The following is an 18,562-nucleotide window of genomic DNA, read 5'->3' as shown; positions in this document are numbered from 1 at the left end:
TATTTGCCTGTGAGGATGGGAAATGTGTTGCCTGGATTTGGGGGGACGTCTCCAATTTCAGATATTTCACATGGTTTCCAAACCATGTCTTAATTTTGGCTTCTGTATCTTTGGACTCGGATTCATGACTCTGTCCTGGGGCTATTCTTTCTAGTGGCTCTGGGAGATAATGACCATCTCTGTGCTGGCTCAGACAATGGGGATTGTTAAGAATGAATTGGGCCATTGATAAATGCCCCTTGCTCTGAGGACTTCAGCTGCCCGTTCTTCCCTGTCTCAAAAGCGTGAGTGTCTGGATGCCTGAAGGAGTTTGACCCCTGCCCTAAGCCTGGCCCTGGCCCCATGGCCACCCCTTCTTCATGTGACCCTGTCTAGGCCCAGGGCTCTGCTGGGAGGTCTGTGTCTCTTGGACTTGAGCTCTGTCCCCCACAGTGTGGACCACATGGTCTCTGATCAGCATGGCTCTTCTGGACCCAGAGCTCGGGATGAGGAGTCTGGGCTCTGGAATGTGGAGGGACATACACTGAAGCTTTTCTGCCCTGGACCTGTGAGGTCATAGACAAATGCTCACTTTTTTCTCCTTCCCAGTGAGGGGGTTTCAAGTCTACCAAGTGGTTAAAGCGTCATTTGTCACCTCTTACCTATAAGAGATGTCAGTCACCAGGGGCCTCTGAATGCAGGGCAGGGCTCTGGCTGCATTGAAAGTTGGTGAGACTTCTAACTAGTTGATTCCAAGACTGATTATTTTGCCCTGTCCAAGGCTATTAATGTTTGGCAAGGGGAGCAGTGGGGGGCAGTGTTTAGCACTAAAGAATGATTAGAAGGACTGTAATGGTGGGCTTTCAGGCACTGTACTGGGATTCTGCTTCTCAGTATGCATTAAGTCACCCCACCCCCCCAACGCCTTCACACACACTGATGGCTGTTAACCTCCCTAAAGCATTTGGTTACAAAGTGGAAAGGAGGAGTCATTGGCCTGAGGTCCTGGGAAATACCTGGTACTGGGTGATGTGCTGGGGGGTTGGTATAGGTGAGGGGTAAATAATGTCATCTCAAAAAGGTAAGACAGATTTGATTGTATCTCCGCTGAGGATTTGGGGTGTTCCCAGGACTTGTAGCTAAGCCAAATGAGAACAGGTTTAAAATCCAGCAAGACTGTGTCGGGCCCAACAGTCAAGAGTGGCTGGGGGGAAGGCTTACTCACGGTTACTCCCATTTATTTAGTACCTGCTAAAGGCCAGCCCCTTGTTATGTTCTTTGCATCTTTTGTTTCATGAAACCTCTGGAACAACGCTGTGAGACAGGCACTCCTGTTTTAAAGATAAGGCAACTGAAGCACAGTGAGGTTAAGTGAGAGCTGGCCAGGATTCCATCCCAGGTCTGTCTGCCCTCAGAGTCTGTAGTGAATGTGTGTGGATCACTCCTCCGGTTCTAAAGCTTTGAAAACAGGAAAATCGACCCCTTTGGGATAAAAGGGGAAGGGCTAAGGGCTTGATGTTTCTGGCCCCAGGACTTGAACATCAGCATCCTCAGCCTTACCAGTCTCAAAACGGAGACTGCCACTCTGTGGGAAGCAGGGGTGGGGTGGGGAGGTCTCTTGGATTTGGCAGGGATCACCCTCACTTCTTGGGGTGGGCAGCCGTGGGCTTCTGTGGTTTCACTTCTCCCCTGGATCAATCTCTGTCCTGGGAATGGAGCCTCCACCCAGACTCTGTGATCCAGAGAGCTCCTCCCTCCCCCCGTTCCAGGGTCCCCTTGGTGCCAAGCTCTGGGGGAGTCCAGGATCCACTGAGAATGTCTCTGGACAGACCAGACCCTATTCGGCATGATGCAGTGTCTGTAGGCATCAGCAGTTAGGCCGGGTAATTGTGTGTAGTGTTCACTTTCTGCTGGAGAAATGGAGGTTTTGTCTTACAACACAAATATCCTGGGCTTGGAAACCATGTAAAATGCAGCCTGTGGTCTGGGAGTGTGGGCTGCACTGTGGGCCTGTGTGTGGTGCTGGTTTAAAGGACATGGTTGAGAGACAGAATGATGGACTCAGGTTGTCTCACTGCCCCTGATGAAGGGTCAGGGGAGGGCTGTACATTTCAGCCATGTGCAGAGAATAGAGCGTGGGCTTTGTAGTCAGACAGATCTGATTTGGAGCCTCAGTTTCCTGGTCTGTAAAATGGGGTTCCTAGAAAATTTACTGAAGTGTAGTATCTGACATAGAATAGGGGAACCACGAATGGCATATCCTTCATTTTCGTCCCACTCCCCCTCTGGGGAAGGACACCGGACTGATTGGCAACAGACCTGGACCCCAGCTCTAGCTCAGCCTCTGGGTATACTGTGTTATCTTACTTTCTCTGGGCCTCAGAGAAGGCCTGTATGTAAAATAGGGGAAGAATGAATTTCTCTCACTCTCTGTAGTTTTTGAGGATAATGAAGTCAGAGAGATCTCTCAGAAGATACAGAAAGTTCAATTACTATTTTTCATTTTTTCACACCACACATATTAATTGAGACCCTGTGGTGTGCCAGGATCTGGGCAAGGCACAGGGAATACATGTGAGCAGGGCATGTCCTGGTCCTCCAGCTGCAGTCACACCACGTGGCTTGTGAACAATAAGTGACAGGCCTGTTTGTGGGACATGATCCCAGTAGGTACAGGACTTCTTGTCGTATCAGAACAGGAAGTTCCTCTCTTACTGGGGCAATCAGAGAGGCCTTCCCAGAGGTGAAAACTCTTGATCTGGATCTTGAGAGATAACAGGAAGTTTCTGGCCCTGGAACTAGCCATTTCTCCAAGAAGCCCTGGATCCTTTTAGTGGAGAATGGTATTTAGAAACCAAAATCTGGGACAATATGTGCTCTTTGCTTTTGGTGCGTCATTCCCTCTTAGCAAACAGAGCTAGGACATAGACCTATATGTCCATATTTATCTCTATGATTCAAAGTGCAAGAAATTATTATCCATTTTTAGAAAGGAAAACAAAACCCCACAAGTGACTGAAATAGAGAGTAGTAGCATAAGGGTACTTTAGATTGAGTGGTCAGAGAGGGCCTCTTTGAGGAGGTGATATTTCATGAGAGCCTCAAGATTGTTTTAATGACAAGGACCTTAATTAAGATAAGGTGGAGAGGAGGTCTCCTCTCAGTTGCAGGAAGTGAGGGAGATGAAAAAGTCAAAGGGACTCTCAAACTCAGCATGTCCAAAACAGAATTTCCGTGTTCTTTTCCCGCACTATCCTTTTCCTATGTGGTCCTTTTCAGGTATGTCAGGTCTCCTTGACCAGCTCCATCTATGCAGCTGCATACATCAGAGAGCACTGTCAGTCCTCCTCAGCACCCGTCTCCCTTGGAGCCCGTCCAATCCCTCACCAAGGCTGGTTGATGTTCTCTTGTAAATATCTCTGAAATTCATCACTTCTGTCTGTCCGTCTCCACTAGAATCACTCTGGTTCAAGACACCATTTTCGTCTTTCCTGTAGAGTACCACAGGAGCCTCCTAACTCGTCCAGCTGCACTCATGCTGGCTCACTACACAGCAGCCAGAGTGCCTTTCGAAACACAACTTGTTCATGTCCTTTCCCTCCTTGAAAATATTTCAGCTGCTTCCTGTTGATCTTAAGATAGAGACCAAACACTTTAATAAATCCTACAAGGTCTTGTTTGTCCGACCCTACCACCATCGCCTATGTCCTCCTACCCAGCATCCCCCTTCCTCCCTTCTGCCATGCTGGCCTCGTCTCAGTTCCTTGGGCTTGTCAGACTCCCTCCTACCATTGGCCATTGCATTTGCTGTTGCTCTGTTTAGGATACTCTCCCTTCATGTCTTCACATACTGAATTCCTACTTATCTCTCAGTTTGCAGCTCAGCTGTCACTTCCATGACCTCCACGACTATGTCAAATCCCATTTTGTAAGGCTTTAAAACACCATTTACCTCCTTCAGGGGTTTATCACAGTTGTAACTTTACCTTTATTTACAATTATCACATGATAATTAATGCCTCTTTTTCCTATTTGGTGATGAGCTCCATGAGGGCTGTTCATTGCTTGATCCTAGCAGTTAGTATGTTACTGAGACGTTCTGCAAATATTTGTTGGATGAATGAATGAATGAAGCTTTATCAGCTGAGCACCCAGATAGATGGTGGTGCCATTCAGTAGAATAAAACTTTTAAGGAAGAAATAGATTTGGGAGGGGGAAGATAATACTTCATTTTAGGACATATGGCATTTGAGGTTCCTATCAGCCCCTCCCCTTCAAAGATCTTACCATCTTCTGGGCAACACAAATTAGACTGTCATTCAGCAGCTTTTTGGTGACTGGTGATAGATGACATCTAATTCCTAGATGATTCTAAGGGGCTCCCTGGAGGAGGGAGCTAAGTCACAAGGCATCCCTGAGCTGTGGCTCACCCATCTACCCTGGTTTGTAGAGGATACAGGAGATCTGAGAGGCCTCCAGGTGGTCCTGACTTGGCTCCATGGCTGCTTTTATGAAGGATCTTTACAAACTTATGAAGGCTCCTTGGAGCTTGAGAGTTATTTGCATGATACACCACATCGATCAGGAGCTGACAGTCTCCTCTCCCCCGCCCCCCGAGATTGTACTAGGCTTAGGTCTGTAAGAGCATTCAGAGAGCATGTCTTCCTAAGACCAGGGAGCCATCCTTGCAATGAGGCCCTTAGCACTGGGACAGACAGCCTATTCAGTCACTGTGGCTCACTGACTCTTGCATTCCTCACTCACTCATTCAATGATCTATTCTGTCTTCATTTAAGTCACTTACTCCCTTCACCCCTCCTTCAACACCTACCTGTCCAGCCACAGATAAGAGTTTATGTTGGGTTTATAGCAGGACTCAAGGCTGGTGAATTACCTGCATCCCCCTCTTCTTCATCCTTCTTTCACATGGTTCTCACAGCCCAGAAGCTCAGGCAAACAGACCATTGGGGTGGGGAGATGTCATTGTGCTGTTTGAGGGCCAGGTGTGATTGCAGGGTGTTAACAGGAAGAAAGTGAGACCAGAAGCTGCCATGATGATTGCTCTTCTTATCTCACTTTCTGCTCTTCTAGTGTCCTGTCCCCTCTTTCGTTGTGATGAGAACTTAGGATTTAGCCTCCTTGATCAGGTAGATGGAAGATAGTAGCTGGGCTCTGCAGAGGTGCTTGGGGCTGAGGTCCAAAGGGAAAAGAGAAACATAGCTCCCTAAGAGCTCCACCATGGAAAAGAGGATGCTTTTGTTTTCTTCATTTTCTACCAGAATTGTGCTTTTAACCCTGTGGAATTTGCAGAAAGCTGGCAGGAGGAGGGAGAGCAGGATTTTTTAAAATGTGACCTTAGGAACCAGGCAGTAGACTGATCCTGGCCCCATCCCCTCCAGAAGATGCTCTTTCAGTTCTCTTAAGTTTGCCATTTATAAAGAACCCCTGAGAATGTGTGCTGTCCATCTGTTGTGACATCAGACAGGGCTGGAACTGAGCAGACACAAGACAATGGCAACCACATCAGATAAGAGCATCTTAGAAAAATGCGCGAAGGTGCCAGGGATCTCAATTACAGACTCACTCACTCAATCCCTCACTCATCCAGTCAACAACTATCCACCTAGTACCTACTCTGTGCCATGCATTATTCTAGGCACTGGAGATACAGCAGTGAGCAAAACACATGCTCTTGAAAAATCTGCTTTCTGGTGTGGGAAGATGGACAGTAAGCAGGTTGACACATGCAAAGGGTGCTGAGCACTGCTGTGGAGAAATACAAGAAAGGCAAGTGAATCCCAAGGGAGGGAGAGGGTCTATACATCTATATAGGGTCAGGAGATTTTCTCTGATGAGCAGATATTTAACCAGAGGCCAGGAGGAAGTGAAACGGCAAGCTGTGTGAATATTTGGGGGAAAAGCAGTCAAATGGAAGAAGAAAGGCAAAAGTCCCGATATATGCTTGAGGAGGAGCATGAAGGTCCATAGGCCTGTAGTGAAATGAAAGTCAAAGAGTTGAAGTCAGTGCAATAATTTGGGCGAGGTCATGAAGGCCTTTGTGGGTTATTTGGAGAACTTTGGCTTTTAATCTGGGTGATATGGGTGGACATTGGAAGGTTTTGAACAGAGAAATGACATACCCTGGCGGCTGTGATGGCAGTTTGATGAGAGTAGGCGGGAAGGCAGGTTAGGAGCCTATTGTAGTAATGCAGGTGAGAGATGGTGGTGGTCACACCCAAGGTCCACTTACCATTTATTTCTCCATCCATTTCAGTTTTTCTTCTACCAATGTGACATGGTCGCTGAGGCTTTTTGTCACTGTTCATCCATTCCTTTGTCCCTTTATCCTCTGTCCAGCTATCTTCAAGGGAAGTCTTTACAAATCTCTACTGGTCTTTAGCAAGTCTTTACCTGCTACATGTAGAGCATTATGTTAGATTCTGGTTGCTAGGGGCATATTCTTCCGGGACTTGGGCCCCAGCAGGGGGTGCTAGATGCATCCATGGGAGATCACTAGTCAGTTAGAAAACCAGGCAGGCCCTGGCAAACCCAGAATGAATCGTGTCAGCGCTTCAGTATTTTGGGTGCCTTATGGTTTGGCAAGGAGTGTGAGTACACTTCCAGGAGGAGGCCACATTTATGTTGTATCTTGATGGATGGGGACAGCAAATCAGTTCTGAAGAATAGCAGGGAACATGCCTAGAAGCTTGAACATAAAGGACATAGTGGGGAGTAAAGGGTGGTAATACCAAAAGAGGTGGGGTGGGCTGGACACAGGGTCTGGGGAGTCCTGAGCACCAGGCTAAGTAGTTCAGACTTGAGTTAAGAGATACTGGGGAGATGTAACTGGTTTCTAAGGGGATGTTACAAGAGCTGTGTTTTAAGCGGTTGAAACTAACACTGGAATGACGGGGGTAGGCTGGAGGCTGGAGGCCAACGAGAAAACAATTGCCTTGTGCAAGCCTTCTTAGTCTTATGACCCATAGGGTCCTGAGATTGGAGAGACTGTTGGGGTGGCCCGGTGCAGAGTGGGCAGGGAAGCAATGATGTGGGGGCTCTAATGGCCAACAGTAGCAGCAGGTGATGTGGGCGGCTGTCTCTGGGACAAATGCCAGATATCTCCTGTAACTCACCTTTGAGCAAAGAACACAGAGCAACCTGAGTTCTGGGCAGAGCAATCTGGAGAAGGGTTTGGGTCTGGCCTCTGGCCATGATGACTCTTATAGAAGCTTCTGGGGAAGGGGTCATTGGATTGTAGAAACATAAGTTTCAGAGTGGAAGTTCATCTAATCCACCCCTCTCCTTTTCCAGATGGGGCAATTAGAAGCCCAGAAGGGGCGTAAAATATTCAAGACCATATAGAGCACATGTGGCAAGAGAAAGGTCAAGCATCTTATTTGAACTCCTGTTGGAGGAATTACTAGATTGAATTATACATTTAAATGTTTCTTTCAATGGAAGAGGAAATTTTAAGAAAATTTTTTTATTCATTTACTTCTTTATCATTTAGCTGGGGCCTGATACAGAGCAGATGCTCTGCCCTACCCTGTGCCTATACTGTCACCCCTCTTGCCCCAGACCAAGAAGGTGTCAGAAGGGTCTCAGGGTGGGCCAGAGGTGGGTTCAGGAAGAGCTGCCTGCTGATGGGAGTAGAGCCTGGCTCTGGATCCCTTGTGCACTCATGTGGCCTGGTCTGTGACCATTTCTACCTCAGTTGTACTCAGAGCCCTTGGCAAAGGCTCACTGGGGACCATGGGTGTGAGTGAGTAAAGGGGTGACTACTATGAAGGTGACGGCTGAGAGGGTGAAGGAACAGGTGTGTGATGGACCGGGGTGTCCTGTGCCTGAGGCCATTGCAAGAGACAAAGTCCCTGCCCAGCTGGAGATAAAGAGCATTTCACAGGGGATTTAGTAGCCCCCACAGAGAAACCTGGGATGCATATTTGGGGCATAATTCCAGGGCTTGGTCTGGCCTGAGGCTCGGCCTCCAGAGACTTCACTAGACCCACTTATTTGCTCTTCTGTTGTCCCAATCAGCTAGAGGCCACTTCTTTAAGAACATAACCTCTCCCCACAGCGTGCAGAAGTCTGTGACTTAAAGGCAGGATTACAGATGCAATTGTCCTTTGACACACCTCCATCCCCACACTCAGGATCCTAGTGGGGAGGGCTGAACTGGAGACAGTTTTCTGAAGAGTCACAGGGATTTAGGCTGTAGCACCTGCCAACCCAGGCCCTGTGGTCTGTGTCAGTACTGGATTCATAATTGGTTCTTAAGCTCTTGGTCAACACGTTGTTTGTCTTGTGCTGTGGACTTGGCAGAAGGATTTCCACATGGAGGAGAGTGACTTAGACTCATGAGCAAACTGAACTAGACACAGGAAAATAAGTGTCCCCAAGTTCAGCATCCCTCAGTGAGTACCCTGGGCAAGGCAGTGGCATTTTCTTCAGGTGTCGGGTCATTACACTCTCTCTCCAAGGGGGCATCGTGGGCCAGAATGGACCAGCATAGCATCATGGACCCGTATCAGGACGGAACCTGAGACAGAGGGAAGAAAGAACTTGAGTGCTAGTGTGGGTTCAGCCACAAATTTGCTCTGTGATTTGGATAAGTCATTTACCTTCTCTGGGCCTTGGTTTCCTTTTGCAGAAGCTTCAGGATTGGAAAAGACAATTCTTTTTTTTTTTTTTTTTAAGATTTTATTTATTTATTTGACAGAGAAATGAGAGAGGGAACACAAGCAGGGGGAGTGGGAAAGGGAGAAGCAGGCTTCCCGCGGAGCAGGGAGCCCGATGCGGGGCTCGATCCCAGGACCCTGGGATCACGACCTGAGCCAAAGGCAGACCTTAACGACTGAGCCACCCAGGCGCCACCAGAAAAGATAATTCTTGAGTTCCTGTCCTCCCATAACGTTCCAGGTTTCTTGCTTACGTTGTGTTAACAGAGATTTTTGGTTAGGCCCCAACTTCTAGATTTCTATCTTGGTCCAGAGCTCATTTTTCACGTTGCCTGAAATCCCACTGTTCTAGATTCATTCCTTTGGTCTTTTAAGAGACTCTTATTCCATAGATTATATTGCCTAATAAAATCCCTCTTACTTTTATGACCTCATATAGAGATACAAAGCAGGTGTCCACTCCATTATTGTACTTCAGTCTTTACAACAACTGTGCCAGGTAATCAAAGATATATTATTATCTCCAGTTTGCATATGAGAAAAGAGGCCCAGAGAGGTTAGTAACCTGACAAAGTTCACAAGGTTGGTTACTGGCAGAGCTGAGAGGGGCTGTTGGTTTCTTGACCGCTGGTCTATTTTTTTGTTTTTTGGTTTGTGTGTATGTGTGTGTGTGTGTGTGTGTGTGCGCGCGCACTACCTTTTGGGTTTGGCAAGGGGTCCTAAAGACTGTATGGGATGGGTTTGGCAAGGGGTCCTAAAGACTGTATGGGATGGGTTTGGCAAGGGGTCCTAAAGACTGTATGGGATGGGTTTGGCAAGGGGTCCTAAAGACTGTATGCTGTGGGTTTTTTTTTTATCAGGTGGCAGAAGTATCAGGATAAGAGCATGAGCCCCCACATACTGGTACAGTGCTGAGGGGCTGTGTCCGGATAAGCATAGGCTGGCCAGGCAGAAAGCAAGCCCTCCGCTTCCTATCACAGACTATGTTATCAGGGTGGTGCGACTGTGGTCAAGCCCTAGTCTTCTTGTTTTTGTCTTTTCCCCCAGCTTTATTAAGATATAATTGACGTGTCATATTGTATAAGTTTCAGGTATACAATGTGATGATTTGATATATGTATTTGTTGTGAAATGCTTAGCACAATAAGGTGAGTTAACACATCCATCACCTCACAGTTGCCTTTTTTTGTAAATGTGGTGAAAATATTGAAGATCTACTCTCAGCAACTTTCAAATATACAATATAGTATTGTTAATTATAGTCACCCCCTGTGTTGTATGCTCGATCCCTAGAACTCATTCATCTGAAAATCTGTGCCTTTTAACCAATATCTCCTCATTTCCCTCAACCCCCCAGCCCTGGCAACCACCATTCTACTCTCTGTTTCTATGAATTCAGCTTTTTTAGATTCTACATATAAGTGAGGTCATATAGTATTTCTCTTTCTCTGCCTTATTTATTTCGCTTAGCATAATGCTCTTGGGGTTCATCCATGATGTTGCAAAAGGTAGGATTTCCTTTTTTGTGGTTAAATAATATTCCACCACGTGTGTGTGTGTGTGTTTGTGTGTGTATATATATATATAATATACACAGTGTCCCATATATATAGCATATACAGTGTCCTATATATATATTATTTATATATATCTATATTTATATATATAATGTGATATTTCCATATTTCCATGTCTCGGCTCTTGTGAATTATGCTGCAAGAAATGTGGGGGAGCAGATAGCTCTTTGAGATACTGATTTCATTTCCTTCAGATATATACCTAGATGTGAGATTGCTGGATCATATGGTAGTTCTATTTGTAATTTTTTGAGGAACATCCATACTGTTTTCCATAGTGGTTGTACCAATTTACACTTCCACTAACATTGCACAAGGGCTCCCTTTTCTCCACATCCTCACCAGCATTTGTTATCTCTTGTCTTTTTTGATGCTAACCATTCTGACAGGTGTGAGGTGATATCTCATTATAGTTTGATTTGCATTTCCCTGATGATGAGTGATGTTGAGCACCTTTCGTGTATGTGTTGGTCATTTGTATGTCCTCTTTGAAAAAAATGTCTATTTGAGCTTTTCTACATTTTTAACTAATTTTTAAATTTTTTTTGTTATTGAGTTGTAGGAGCTCCTTATATATTTTAGATATTAACCCCCATATCAGATGTATGGTTTGCAAATAGTTTTCCCATTCTACAGGTTGTCTTTTCATTCTGTTGACTGTTTCTTTTGCTGTGCAGAAGCTTTTTTAGCTTGATATAGTCCCATTTGGGTTTTTTGGGTTTTTTTTTTTCTTTGCTTCTGTTGCTTGTATTTTCTTTTGTTGTTGACAAATTTAATACTCCACGTTTATCTTGATAACGTGAATAACACAACCTCCTCATCAACAGTGTTGTGAGTTGAGTTGATTCTCATTCTCATATCCATCAGGCAGATATGCTCTCCTCAGGTGGTCTGACTTAGGTATGTAGCCTCTGTTCTTCACTTGGAGACAGGAAAACACGGACTGCTGGGAGATCAGCCTTCTCAAGTGCTGATGTTGGCTTCAGGCATATTTTTACAAAGTCCTGGATAACACTGACATTCTGTTTGTGCAGTACTTTTGCATCGAAGGGGTGCAGTTAGGGGCCTCTGCTTCATTCTCACATTTTGCTCTTCAAATTCTGCCTTCCTCTTGGTGTGAGCTTTGGACTTAAGGTGGTCACTAATGGCAGCCTTGAGAACATGATTCAGAACCACATTGCAAGAAGGGCAGAAGAGTTTTCCTCCATCTTTGTGCAGCTCACTTCCAAACTCAGTGACTGGATCCAGGGGAATCACATACAAAGCAATCTCAGAACAGTTTCAAGCAAGTAGTGCTGTCACTATAAATCTTCCCATTCCAACTCTGAATAGGGTTTCCATCAATTTCCAGTTTTTTTCATCTTGATACTTAGCAGTGAAGGGTCTCCAGTGCAAAACCAGAGATGCTTGAAATCCTGGCACTTTCCTTTGTTCAAACCCAGAGATGCCTTCAAATCAGTTTTTGCACAAGTGGTGATGGGGAAAGAGTTTGTGGGCTTGCACCCTATTTCCCTGTGGTGCTGGGAAGTCATGCCTTTATGTAGGATTAGAGTGCCCATAGGGGAAGTGGATGAGACCTTGCCGGAAAGGAAAGGAGGAGGAAGAAAGAAAGGAGCAAGGGGGTGAGGGAGGAGGAAGACCCTTCCCCTCCATCACAGTCTTTGTTATTGCCCCATTGAGCCCCAGGTGTCCACCATGTCACTGTCAAGACCAATTTCAAGGAGTTTTTCTCCTATGCTTTCTTCTAGTTTTACAGTTTTAGGTTTGAAAATTAAGTCTTTAATCTATTTTGAATTAATTTTTGCAAACAGTATAAGATAGGGGTCCAATTTCATTCTTTTGCATGTGAATAGTTTTCCCAGCACTGCTTATTGAAGAGATTCTTTTTTCCTTAGTATAGTTTTGTAATATAGTTTGAAATTAGAAAGCCTCCAGTTTCATTCTTTCTTAAGATTGCTTGGGAGTGGGGCACATGGGTGGCTCAGTCGGTTAAGCGTCTGCCTTCAGCTCAGGTCATGATCCTAGGGTCCTGGGATCGAGCCCCGCATCGGGCTTCCTGCTCAGCGGGGAGTCTGCTTCTCCCTCTGCCACTCCCCTCCACTTGTGCTCTCTCTCTGGCTCGCTCTCTCTCAAATAAATAAAATCTTAAAAAAAAAAGATTGCTTGGGAGCCTTTGTGGTGCCATATGAATTTTAGGATAGTTTTCTCTTTCTGTGAAAAAATGCCATTAGAATTTTAGTAAGAATTACACTGGGTCTGTAAATAGCTTTGTGTAGTGTGGACACTTTAACAATATTAATTATTCTCATCTATGAACATGGTATGTCTTTCCATTTATTTTTGTCTTCTTCAATGTCTTTCATCAATGTTTTATAGTTGTCAGTGTACATATTTTTCACCTCCTTGGTTAAATTTATTCCTAAGTATTTTATTCTTTTTGATGTTATTGTAAATGAGATTATTTTCTTTATTTCTTTTTTAGTTTGTTATTAGTGTATAGAAATGCAACTTTTTTTTGGTATGTTGATTTTTAATCCTGAAACTATACTGAATTCATTTATAAGTTCTAATAGTTTTTTGGTGTATTCTTTAGAGTTTTTTATATATAACATTGTGTCATCTGCAAACATAGGCAGTTTTACTTCTTCCTTTCTGGTTTGGATTCCTTTTATTTCCTTTTCTTGTCTAATTGCTCTAGCTAGGGCTTCTAGTACTATGTTGAATGGAAGTGTTGAAAGTGGACACCCTTGTCTTGCTTTTGACCTTAGACATTATTTTTCTTTTTCAGGAATAATCTTGGTTATACATTTCAGATGTAACTCATGAAGCTGTAGGAAAAAATCCTATGGGGATTTGATTGGGATTACATTGTACCTATACATCAGTTAATGGTAAATTGACATTTTCCTATCTATATATATGAAATACCTCTTCATTTATTTTGGCCTTCTTTAATATATTTTAATAATATTTTTTTCTCATTAGGAAACTTGCATGTTTTAAGATTAATTTGTATATACCTTACATATTTTTGTTGTGCTTGTTAATGCTTTTTCTTCTAAATTTCACTTTACGTTTGTGCCAGTGTCTAGGACTGTACTTGGCTTTTGTATATTCATTTACTGACAACTTCCTAAGCCATTTTATGAATTAAAATAGTTTATTTGTAGATACTTTTGAGTTTTTTATATTCACAACGAGAGTGACTTGCTAGTTCAAGCTACATTTTAATAAGAATTAGGGAATGACATCATATGTCCGGACATGAACCCCTGGAGACTTGGCTTGCCTAGTGGACTACAGGTTTGTGTCTGGTAGACCCAGCTCTGTGTAAGGTGTGTGACTGGGTAGACACAGAAGAGGCCAAATGCAGCCTCCACGTACTCCCTTGGCTGTATGCTGTTGAGCATAGGCAGATGTGGCAGCCTGTGGAAAATCATATCAATCGCAAATAATGACAGTTTTGTTTCTTTCCATTCTTATAAATTTTCTTTCTTTCTAACTAGCTGAGATATTTAGTACAATAATGAATAAAAGTTAGTGGGAACTGGGCATTTTTATTTTGCTTTTGGTCTCATAGGAAATGCTTTCAACATGTTGTCATTAAGAATGTCATTCCTGGTATATTTTTTTCTTGGTAGATGCCCTTTAATCAGTTTAGAGAAGGTCTATTGTATTTCTAGTTTACTAAAAGGTTTTATTATAAAGAGCTGTTGAATTTTATAAAGTTGTTTTTCTTAATCTATTAAGATGATCATAAGGTTTTTTTTTTTTAGCCTATTAATGCAGTGGGTTTCATTAATATATTTTCTAATGTTAAAACAGCTAAAACATTAGGCTAAACCAACTTGACCATGGTGTATTAGCATTTTCATATACAGCTGGATTGTTTGATGATATTTTGTTTAGTATATTTTCATCCATGTTCATATATGAGACTGGCCTATAAATTTCCTTTCTTGTGTTTTTGCTTAGTTTCACTATGAAAATTATGTCAGCCTCATAAAATGAATTGAGGTGTGTTTTCTTTTTTATTGTTTTCTGGAAAAGTTTGGGTGAGGTTTTTTTTTTTTTTAATGATAGAAAGTCATTTGTGAATGTCTCTGTGCTTGGTGTTTTCCTTATGGGAAGATTAATTTATTTCATGGTTATGGATCTATTTCTTCCTGAGTCAATTTTGGCTTATGTATTTCTCTAGAAATTTGTCTTATTTATGATTTCAGTGATATTGCAGAATATTCCTGTCCATATAATATCCATAATATTCTTTTATCTTTGCTGCACTGTAGTTATAAATTCCTTTTTATTGCTAATATTGTTTGTGTTTCCTTTTTTTTTCTCCTGACCTTTCTTCCCTCTGACCTTCCCAGAGTTTTGTCTATCTTATTTGTGTTTTAAAAAACTAACTTTAACTCTATTGATCCTTTCATTTGTGTTTACTTTTTGTTTTGTGTCTTCATTGTGTTTTGCTTCATGTTTGCCCCTATCTTAACCATTTTTCTTCTGCTAGTTTCTTTGGAATTATTCTCTTCTCTATCATGTCTTATGTTGGGGCGCCTGGATGGCTCAGTCAGTTGTGTCCAACTCTTGGTTTTGGCTCAGGTTATGATCTCATGGGTCATGAAATCACCCCTGCGTGGGGCTCCACACCCAGTGGGGAATCTGCTTGAGATTCTCTCCCTCTGCCCCTCCCCCCACCTGCATGTGCATGCGCTCTTTCTCTCTCAAATGAATAAATATTTAAAAAAATAAAATGTCTTATTTTAGAAGTTAAAAATCTTCTAATTTTTATATTTTCTTATTTTCTAATTTAAAGCTGTAATTTTTGCTTTTAATTTTATTTGTCTGTATACCATATGATTTTTATATATGTATTTTCATAATAATTTGGGTTTGTTTTCTAATTTCTGTTATAATTTCTTCTTTGACCTCTGATTATATGTTTAAAATATCAAAATTATGGGGATATTTATATTGGGGTAGAGATTGCAATCTATAGGATACCAATCATTTGAAATTTGTGGAGGCTTGCTTATGATCTAGTCACTAGTCTTTAAAAAAAAAAAGAACGATTCATGAATCTTTGAAAAGAATGTGTATTCTTGATAAGTTGAATGCAGTGTTCTATTTATAAACACTAAATCTAACTTGTGTCATTCAAATGTCCTATATCCTCACTGATAATTTTTCTGCTTGAGCTATCAATTAGTGGCAAAATTGTGTTGGACTCTCCATCTGTGATTCTGGACTTGTTCATTTCTCCTTGAAATTTTGTCAGTTTTTGCTTTGTATATTTTAAGATTATTGTTGTTGTTATGTACATCCTCATTATTATATTTTCTTGCTGGGTTAATCTTTTTATTTTCATGTAACAAATTTCTTCTTTTCCGTAATGGTTATTGTCTTGAAGTTTGTTTTGTATTGTATGAATACATTAGCACCAGATGTCTTTAGGTAAATATTTCTGTGGATATCTTTTGGAGCATTTAACTTTAAGTTGTTTTGGGTCTTTTTGTTTTAAGGGTATTGTTGCCAGAACATGGCATACTTTCTTTTGTTCCTCTACTTCTCTCTCTTTTTTCTCTATGTGTGTGCATGTGTGTGAGTGTAATGTACACTTTATAATCTTTGCTTATAATTGTCTAGTTTAATTCATCTCCCCCTTACTGTGATTACTATTATTCATCAATACTTGCCCCCCCAAACTTTTTTCTTCTTTTTGATTGCTTTTTTTATTACACATTTTTCCCCTCTTAACTTATTTGAATGGTAATATTTATTTTTATTTTTATGTACATTCTTTTAGTTTATACATAGATATTATCGCATTTATCATACCCTAATAAGGTAACCCTAGATATTGCAGCATTAATCATAACCTAATAAGGCTAAAGTTAATTTACATCTCTATTTTCCTCCTCCTCAAATAAAAGAAACTCAGAACACTTTGACTTACTTTAGTCATCCCCTTTTGAATTTGCATACAGTAAATTAGATTTATCTTTATTTCCCTTACCCCACAAGTGAGGAAGAATTATTTCACATATAGTTAAGGTTTGTTTGGATTTACTCAAATAGTTACAAGTAAGTTTGCTCATCATTCTTTCTTGTATCTCAAATCTTCCATCTGGCATTATATTCTTTCTGCCCAAAATCCTTTAGAATTTCCTTTGTGGGATTTTTAGCTGTTTGAAAATGTCTTTATTTCAACCTTACTCTTGAAAGAGAGTTTCTACGGGTATAGAATTTTAGGACAATTATTTCCTGTAATCAGATATTTTCTCATTGTCTGCTAACTTTCATTGTTGCTCCTTAAGTGGTCACCTGTTGATCTAGTTCTCTCTGTCTCTCTGTGTCTCTGTCTCTCTTTTTCTCTTTTGCCCCCTTTGGATGTTTTCAAAATCTTCTCTGTCTTTGGTGTTCTTTAGTCTTATGAGTTTTCTAGGGTGTGTATTTATTTTGTATTTTTCCTGCTTGAAATTCGTTGGCATTCCTGGATTTGAAGGTTGTTTTGGCTTTCAGAATTTCTGGGAAAAAATTCAGCCACTGTTTCTTTGAATATCACTTTTTCCTCTGTTCTTTTTCTTATTTCCCTTTGGAAATCTGATTAAATATTTGGTAGACTACTTTACTCTTTATTCCTTAGGTTTATTTCACTCACGTTTTCTCTCCCTTAGTCTTTCTGGGCTGCATTTTGGATCATTTCTTTTGTCCTTTCAGTACACTAATTCATTCCTTAGCTGTGATTAATCTGTCCAATGACTTTTTCATTTTAATTATTACATTTTTAATTTATAGAAGTTCCATCTCAAATCTGGTCCTTTTTCACATCTGCTTGGTCATATTTTATAGCCTTTGTTCCTTGAAAATATTTCCAAGACTCTCTTTTATTTCTTGAAACTTAATTCTCTAATTGATTCCCCCCTCTACCCACTCTGCCCCCACCCAGATAGTGTGAATTCAGGCCACAAACCTATGTGAAGGCCATATTGTAGTCATTAATTCTTGGGAGAGATTTTACTTCCCTTTACTCAGTGCCAAATTTGGGACACTTTTCTTGCATCTTTTGTGTGGAAGATTATTTCTCATTTACCCTTAACATTGAGCTTCTGGTCTTTTGGACCCCTGTTTGATTCTTTCCCTAGTCCCTAGGCTTTGTGCCTAGCTTCCCCTACCTCATACACATGTGACACAGAAGCTTAAGGAATACAGTAGCAGATGTTCTTAGGGCAGATGTTCCCTTCAATTCTTGCTTATTATCCCTGGTTCCTGCTTTTGGTTTCCTCCTGGCCTCTCCAGATTTCTTATCTTTTTGCCAGCTCAGTGATGCATTTTAAAAACATCAAGAACATCTTTATCAGTCCTTCCAAATTCTTATGGAGAAGTATTTTAGATATGTGGTCTGCCATATTGCCAAACATAAAATTCATGTGTGAGCTTTCTCTGTAAGAAGGGGACTCTCTTGTCACCTAAAAAGCAGGGGCTGAAAAATAGTGGCATGGTATGAAGCTCCTTAAAGAGAGGGTGTTGTTTTTATCTTCACTCAACTTACTAGCTGTGTGCCTTGGCAAATTATTGAGTCTTCCCGGGTCTTCATTTCCACATCTTTAAAGTGGGGATAATAGTAGTACTGGTTATTTTGGATTTTTTGAGATATAAATGAATTTATTTCTGTGAAGCACTTAGAAGAGTGCTTGGCACATAGTTAAGTGCCCAATACTGTATTTCATTGAATTTAAGATGCCATAGATTGTAAGATGCCTTGCTACTTCATAAAAGAGAAAATATGCTTTCAATTAAACTGCAACACAATGCCAAGATGCCCTTGACGGAAACATGCATCCCAATTTCAGATGTTAAAATATGAAAAAAACCGCATCTGAGAACCACCTGAGTATAATAAAATTTAGCTATGGTTGTGAATGGGTCCATATGAGCAGAGAAGGCAGTGTCTGAGAAACAGAATCTTAGTCTCAGAATTGATGGGACTTTAAATGTTTGTAGGCATTTATTCCATCCTACTCTCACCTCATCAACTTCTGGACTCTGGCTGTATTGTGCATGCACTAGAGTCGGGGTCCAGAGGGCTAATTGTCAGTAGACAAACACAGTATCCCACCATCTCTTCCAAGGCTGAGGAAGAAGGGAGAGGAGCTTCTATTTACTGAGAGACTTCTGTGTCTAGCACACTTACAGATGCCTTCAGCATAGCATTTACTTTAGTTTTCGTAAGTAGGTTATTTCAGATTAGTTGCTGTAACAAACAACCCCCAAATATCAGTGGCTTAGCACATCGTGTGTGTTTCTCACTCACCCCCCCAGCCCCG

At 41.7% G+C, this 18,562-nt stretch overlaps 1 protein-coding gene and 1 pseudogene across 1 annotated transcript in view; one reads left to right on the top strand and one right to left on the bottom strand.

Annotated features, from left to right (window-relative positions):
* INSC (INSC spindle orientation adaptor protein) overlaps positions 1–18,562 on the top strand; it is a 119,241-nt gene that overhangs the window by 4,374 nt on the left and 96,305 nt on the right. The gene's annotated exons all lie outside the window — the stretch shown is intronic.
* LOC114219424 (CGG triplet repeat-binding protein 1-like) lies at positions 11,056–11,552 on the bottom strand (annotated as a pseudogene).

This window comes from Eumetopias jubatus, unplaced genomic scaffold (assembly GCF_037043125.1).
Source record: "Eumetopias jubatus isolate StellerSeaLion01/CBP00866 unplaced genomic scaffold, mEumJub1_p1.0 scaffold_13, whole genome shotgun sequence".
Taxonomy (NCBI): Eukaryota; Metazoa; Chordata; class Mammalia; order Carnivora; family Otariidae; genus Eumetopias; species Eumetopias jubatus.
This window is presented reverse-complemented; position numbering and strand designations above follow the sequence as displayed.